Below are 7,193 nucleotides of genomic sequence, written 5' to 3'. Positions count from 1 at the left end.
AGTTGTTGGAGGTGTGCAGTACAGTAGGAGGCAGGAGAGGGGATGTGAAAATCTGTTTTGTGTTAAAAAAAAATAACACATTTAACCAATTAATTTAACACTTGTGACATTGTTAGGTATTTATTGTACTACAGATGGATCGCACTCTTCTGTTGACTATAAACAGAGGCTCTATGATTGCAAGTATACCAGTCATAGTTGATAATCTGACCATAAGACAGTGGTGCCAGATTTTTCATAGGCATGTCTAGATAAGGGTCATTTAAATCTAATCTAGTTACCAAATAAAATAACTAATTATCTGATGTGCAAAGACTAATACTGGTACAGCTAATATTTTGAGTTCCACAATATTTTGTGTTATGTGTACACATGTTGGACAATTATTTGTTCTTAAATAGACTAGTTGTCCATTCCTTTAAAATGACAGATTTGCATCTTTAATATGAAGGAGTTCATTGATTGGAAGTAAAAAGTATCAGCCCTTTTTACACAGAGATCGTGCTTTAGAGCAGATATGAGGTCCCCTCTTTTGCTGTTTTAGCATTTTTACACAGAACCAAACATCTCGCTAAAAATGGGCTATAGACTTCTTGCCTATTGCCAGTATAGAAGAGCTGTGTACACGACTCTGCAGCAGATGGTTGTGAATTGATTGAATCATTGACAGGCAGGAAAAAAGGTTAAAAGTAGAAATGGATGCATGGATGAACACATGCGAAAAGTTTACAGTGGTTACCTGTCTTCATATATTTGTTAACTTATTCAGTCTGTCTTTCAAACTCGGTGCAGACTGCTTTCGATCAATGTTTTAGTGCTGCCTAGGTGGCGATGGACAATATTTAGTGGTGGCGCGTTATCGCATCTCCCTTAAGGAGCTAAAATAAGCACCCGGGTGTTTTGTTTCCATCATTGCCAGAGCCAAAGCTGATAAATATTAATGACTACTACAGAGTCATTTGACGCAGATGCAAATGCTAATTGTTACCTTTCCCTTTACATTAAGAAGCAAGATGTTAGCGAGTGTTGGCGGTTTTTTTGTGCATTGGAAAATAGGCTACAGTGCCCCTTCGGCCACCCCCTTGGGTGTGCCACTGCCTCCATGACTGCAAATATACTGATGTTAATTGATAGTCTGTTTACAAGACAGTGAATCTTCTGGCCTGTTCAGATGGCTACATAGAATCAAAAAGCAGAATAAATAAAAAAAAGCAGAGTGATACTATTATTGTTGTATCTGTAGGCAAGTGATGCTTATGTAAACATGTAAAGGTTGATAGAGGTAGCCTTTGCTGCTGGGCCTCAGTGCTGTGCCTCTGTGTACACATTATTTTGACAAAACCTGAGCCCCCAGACATGGAGCGAGTTATAATAATCAGACAGAGTTGGGAGGGGGTGAAAATTGAAGCGACACAAACAAGACAGCCAATGAAAACAATGGCCAAAATGACAGTAGCCCAGTGGAAATTTTTGTGTGTGTGCGTGTGGGTGGAATGTGCACCGCATGTGTATACCAAAGTGAAAATGTGCTGTTATCAGGTTAGGCCAGAGCCACATCCACCAACAACAGCTGAGCTGCACAAACACTCAGCCCCCCCTTGAGAATGCCTTTTTTTTGTAATTACTTTGCAGCACAGGAGGAGGGGAGAAGATGTGCTTTTTTTCCTGCTGTGTGAAAGCCTTACGCTCCTCTTCCTCCTGCTTTTAAATGGTCTGGCTTCTGTTAAGAGCTCTCCAATTTAGCCTTCATCCACGTTACTAATGCACCCTTAAATGCTGCATGAAATCAGGGGGCCATTTGTTATGCAAGTCATTAAATTACTATTAGGGTTTACGTGAACGGCTATCAGTTGATGGCATTAACAATCTATCATAATTATAGTGGTTGTATGAATGGGCAGGCTTTGCATTGACAGTTTAGGCTGTCTGTGTTTTAGTGCAGGGCCAGCACATGAAAGGAAGGCTTTATTTACCTTGTGAAAGGCAAACAGAGAATGGCAGGTGGTTCCAGGCCGCTGCCTCCACCTGTAACTGCAATTACTGTGATAAATAGAGATCAGAACACCGAGGGGACTCAGAGGGCCGGCTGATCACTTATCTGGCTGTGAGTCATCAGCGGCTCCTACTGTCAACACTGGCCCATCACATGCAAAGGTTGGAGGGAGCATTATGTGCATGCATCTAGATGTGTATGTGCATGTGTATTTGTGTATGGGTGGCTTTCATAACGCTGATGGCAGCTTTCCACAGTGGTCATCTAGCGTCCTCTGACAATGTGACCGTACTCTCTTCGGTTTTCCGGCGCTGCCTGCAGACACACGTGTCACACAAACATGTAGATGGAGACACAAGGCATGAGAAGGAGGGCCGCACTGATTTAGATGGTAATTTCTCCACAGTACATTGTGTTCCCTGCATGCACTTCACCTCTGTGGTCAGGGCTTCATCACATGTGAAGTGATGACGGTGAAGAGGCTAATTAATGTCTTGGCTTTAACTAAATCACTCTCAGTCATCTAAATTAGCCCTTTTGTCTGTCATGCTTTCAGGAAAGTTGCATAAGCAGATCTTGATTATGTAAAATGTAAAAAAAGGAAGATTGCTTCAGTGTTACGAGTATTTGATTCCAGTATTTTAAGCTTTTAGATTTAACAAAACATTGATATTTTTATCATAGAAACAGTGTCTTTAACATGTTAAATAATCTTTTTTTTTTTTCTTCAGCAGACCAGCACGTGGGTGTGTAGTTTAATTGATTGCATTGTTTCTGTCCCTATGGCAACTGGAAATTACCATGAAGGACATAATTACATGGTGCTGTGAGATGTATGAAAATATATGAAAATGGCTCTTCTTTTTCCAACTTCCCATATTCATACACCTCCTCCTATTTTCTATTCCTGTTATGCTTATATTGATCTTGCAATTGATTTTTGAGGGACCAGCTATACTAAGCTATGGCTGCAAAGGCACCGTGTGATTAAATGCCAACACTGAAATAAAAGGCAGGGGTGACCGTATAGGTGAGCCTGGTGTGCAGGGAACTACGATCAAAGAGTTTTTTCTCCAGTAAAACCATAATGTAGCTCATCATCATGTAGGCGTGACAACACTCATGTGCCCTGAAGTTAGCCAGCTGGCAGCTGCTGATACTTCTCCTCCCTTTCGTTGCTATTTCCTTAGCCCTAGATTCCCATCATGACATTTCAGGCATGCGTGCAATTCCAGTAAGAGATGCGAGAAGAAAATCTGCACTCATGTTCGAGCTTTTAATATTAAACATTCTGCAGCAGTCTCAGCAACGTGATATGTTTGTACCTCTGTCAGACGCCATCTGTTAAATCTGATGTAGCAAGAATGAATTCAGAGTGTGTTACATTCGCACAATGCTGTGGAACAAATTTCAGCAACAAAAGAGTGGATTAACAAAACAGCTTTTCTCTGTCTGGCAGCTGGTAGTATAACAAGATCTATTTCCTCTCCACTCAAAAATATCACCTCTGTTCTACTATCCACACGAGTAAATTCAGACATCAAAGTAAAAATGCTTTTTTCAAACTTGATCCTACAAAAACAGGGAATCATGGTTATGTGTAGTGTACAACCTACAATACAGTATCAAACTCTAAGTGCGGCTTTGACCACATTTACCATTTACCATCTACCACCTCCTCTGCTGACCCTTTCATAACCTCCTAGAACTGCATGCACTCCAGTCAGAAACAATCAATTGATCGAAAAGGCTAAGTAAGATCCATTTTCATCCAAGTAAAAGCCTCTGGCACATTGCAGTGGTCGTACTTCTGCATGTTCCTTGGAGGTGGGGTGCTTTTGGACAAGCGGGGAACGGGGTGAAACTGTATGTAGTTAATAATGCACCATGAGCAGCTGGATGTGAGCTTGGAGAGCTCCAAAGCTTCTGAAATGCTGTGCTAGAGGCTCTCCTGTGTCATTGCTTAATTCTTGTGTACATTCACGTTCAGTCCACATTGACAGAGAAATACAAATTGTTTTATCTAATGATGTCCCTCTTTAACATAAACTATGCAGGTTTCTCCTAGAAAACTAGGGAAAAAAACTAGAGAAATCGTCATTTTCTACATATTTTGCTGTGTTTTGGATGTTCAGAAGCACTGCACACAGATGAGGTTGGGACTTTAAGCAGCTATAAGCAGTGCATATCCGAGAGGAAGCTATTAAAATGCAGATACAGCACCAAAAAAAAAACCCAAAACAAAACAAAAATATAGCAGTTTGTTCTAAAGCGAGACTAAATCTCGAGTTGACTTTGACTTTCACCTCTCCTTTCACCTTGCTAAGACCTAAAGTAGAATATTGATACAACTTTTATGTCTAAATGCTAAATTAACCTGCAGCTAACAGCCAGTTAGAAAGAAACAGGGTAGCGTCAACCCAGAACGTAAACAACAGACACAGACAGATACCTACCTTGTAATATTTAGATTTAGATTAAAATTAAACATACAAGATATACTGTAACTGAGAGTAATACTTCACCTGCAAAACAACAGTTTGTGTGTCAGTTAATCATGCTGCGTTACCTTAAATTTGTGAAGAAGAATTTTTGCTCATTACACTTGAAACAGGGGGAAACAGCTACAGTAGTTCGGCTCTATCTGAAAGTAGCAAAATATTACAATTACTATTACCTCTAAAGCTCATTCATTAACATCTGATATCTTTTTTTTCCCCTGTGAAACCACAAAAAAGCTGTTAATTATACACCACCAAGAGACACTTTGCTATAGGCTATAAAATGCAAAAAGACAGTTAAAATAATTGGCATTAATTTCACCTGATGAAACAAATATAATATTGTGGTCATTTAGGAGTAATTTGATAGGCACAAAAACATTAAAGGCGTTTGTAATTTAACTGAACTATTTACTCTGTTTCCAATATTTCATATTCACACAAAACAACCAAATACATTCAAATATCGAGATCCATAAAATAGGTACGTGATGTTAATTCGGCCTGTGATTGAATTCGTCCTCTCTGATAATGTTGCTCTCAGACTGCTGTCAGGGGCTTTTATCTCCACCTGCTATTTAATGTGGGCAAAGGAGCCTTTTATCTTGCCTGTTGATTCAATAATAAAACGACTGTAATGCCTGCTCGCCACCACACACACGCAAACACAAACAGGGACAGCAGATAATTCATACCTGTGGCCCGAACGATGACGAAATGCACAAAACACAAAAGCTAGAAATGTGGTATGATAGTTAAATCACATCAAAGAGATAAAAGACGGATATTTAATTGGCATTTTTATTATTATTTACTCTCCTTTAATGACATTTTATCTCACACGTTTCATTCCCCCATGCCACATCCTTTTAGATAGCACCAGCTTTTTCTATCTGATGCATCAAAAGATAAACAATATGAACATTCTCATTTTAGAGATGCTGTAAAATGTAGTGTTTTCCCACACACCCTGGCATTTTAAATTGTAGGTGAATATGTAAAATTACAAACCAGTTTAGAAATCGTCCATGCTCTGTCTCTTTACATTTAGATATCCATACCTGAGTCACATCCTTGTTAAAGCAAGTGTCCGTGGATTTAAAGATTCAGATCCGTCACTGTTTGATCTATAGGAGATCCCGCTGAGAATTTAAACACAACACTGTGCACCGCAGCGGAACTAGCAGTTATAAGCTGCTTAGTTCTTAGCCTGTGATTCAGTACACTGAACGCAGTGCATGAGTCAGCTGCATTTAAAATCTCATCTCTTTTTCCATTTTCACTCGTTCACACTTTTTTCCTCTTTAATCCCTGAAGATCTGAGGCAAGGATGAATGAAAATGTATTGATATTTAAAGCGAATGAGTAGAGGTGATACTCTTTGGTTCGCCGTAAAATAGGTAGAAAGGTTAGAAAAATGTATCAGATTATATATTGTACAAAGACTATATGGCCGAAACTAAATGGACACACTAGGAAATTATGTGATCACCTAATATTCCACTTGTGCATTAAAATCCACAGGGTTTAATATGCTACTTTAATATGCTCCTCTGGGATAACACAAGTTTTCATCCCAAGTTGTCACATATTGCACAATTGTCAGTGGACCTCTGTCTCTAAATATAATGTTTTATGATGTCAACAAATGCACATGGTAGGATGATGCTGCATGTGCTTACATTTAGGCAACAACAGCACATTGCAACCCAAGCTGAAACATCAACAAACGCACATGCTGGCACGGATGGTTACCATCACAGTCAGATGGGCAGTGAACACCGCATTTCCACATCAAAGTCCCTTAACTGTGGGACCTCCCCTCCCGCCTACCAAGTGCTCTCGTGCTGCTTATATTATGATATTACTGGAGGCGATAAGGCCTGGCTCCAAGTCTGCATTAAAATTCATTAAAAAGATACTGGATTGGGTTGAGTTTTGGATTCTGTGCAGGTTGGTCAAGCTTTTCCTGACCATACTAGAAGATCTATTGCTCTCTGGACGTCACCTTGTTCATAGAGTTCGGTTATTGCAATGTTGAAAAAAGACACAATTCCCCAAATTGTTGCCATAAAGTTTAAAACCAACAGCTGCCTTTTTTGTCAACATTAGCTGTTCCTGTCCACAGGCTTTTGCTCTCCTTTTAGCTCTATTTTTGGTCAGCAAGTCCTGAGGAAAATTTGTGGCTCTGTAGCTGCTAAATGTTGTAGCTAATTGCCAACTTTGTCTGGTGCTGGGCAGGTAGCATGCAGTAGTTTCTGGTTTAAACACGTGTCTGCTATGCTGAAAACGAGGTTATAAAAGCGGTGAGAATGAAATGAAATGAAACCGTAAAATTGCAGGATGTAAAAACAATGAGCTGAAAGATGCTAGCTGATAGTTATAATTGTCTTTGGGTCTGCAACACCCTTCAAACTTTATCATTTGATCAATTGTTCCATAAAAGTTGATTAGAGCAGCTTTAAGATTACCTGCAATTTGAACTGAGGAGCCTAGCTGGGCTGTCCACATACTTTTGGCCACATAGCATGCGATAATCTCTATGTAAAATGTTGCAATGTCAACACTTGTTAAATCATTTTGAAGTTTTAATAAATTCCCTGTACCATAATTTTGTAGTTAGTTTTTAGTTTTAGATTAACTTTTTGATGTAGAGTTGCAAACACTTTCTCCTCCAGAAAGTAAGTCTTCAATGTGAC

This window comes from Plectropomus leopardus, chromosome 21 (assembly GCF_008729295.1).
Source record: "Plectropomus leopardus isolate mb chromosome 21, YSFRI_Pleo_2.0, whole genome shotgun sequence".
Taxonomy (NCBI): Eukaryota; Metazoa; Chordata; class Actinopteri; order Perciformes; family Serranidae; genus Plectropomus; species Plectropomus leopardus.
The sequence above is the reverse complement of the archived record's forward strand: the minus strand, read 5'-3'. Positions refer to the sequence as shown.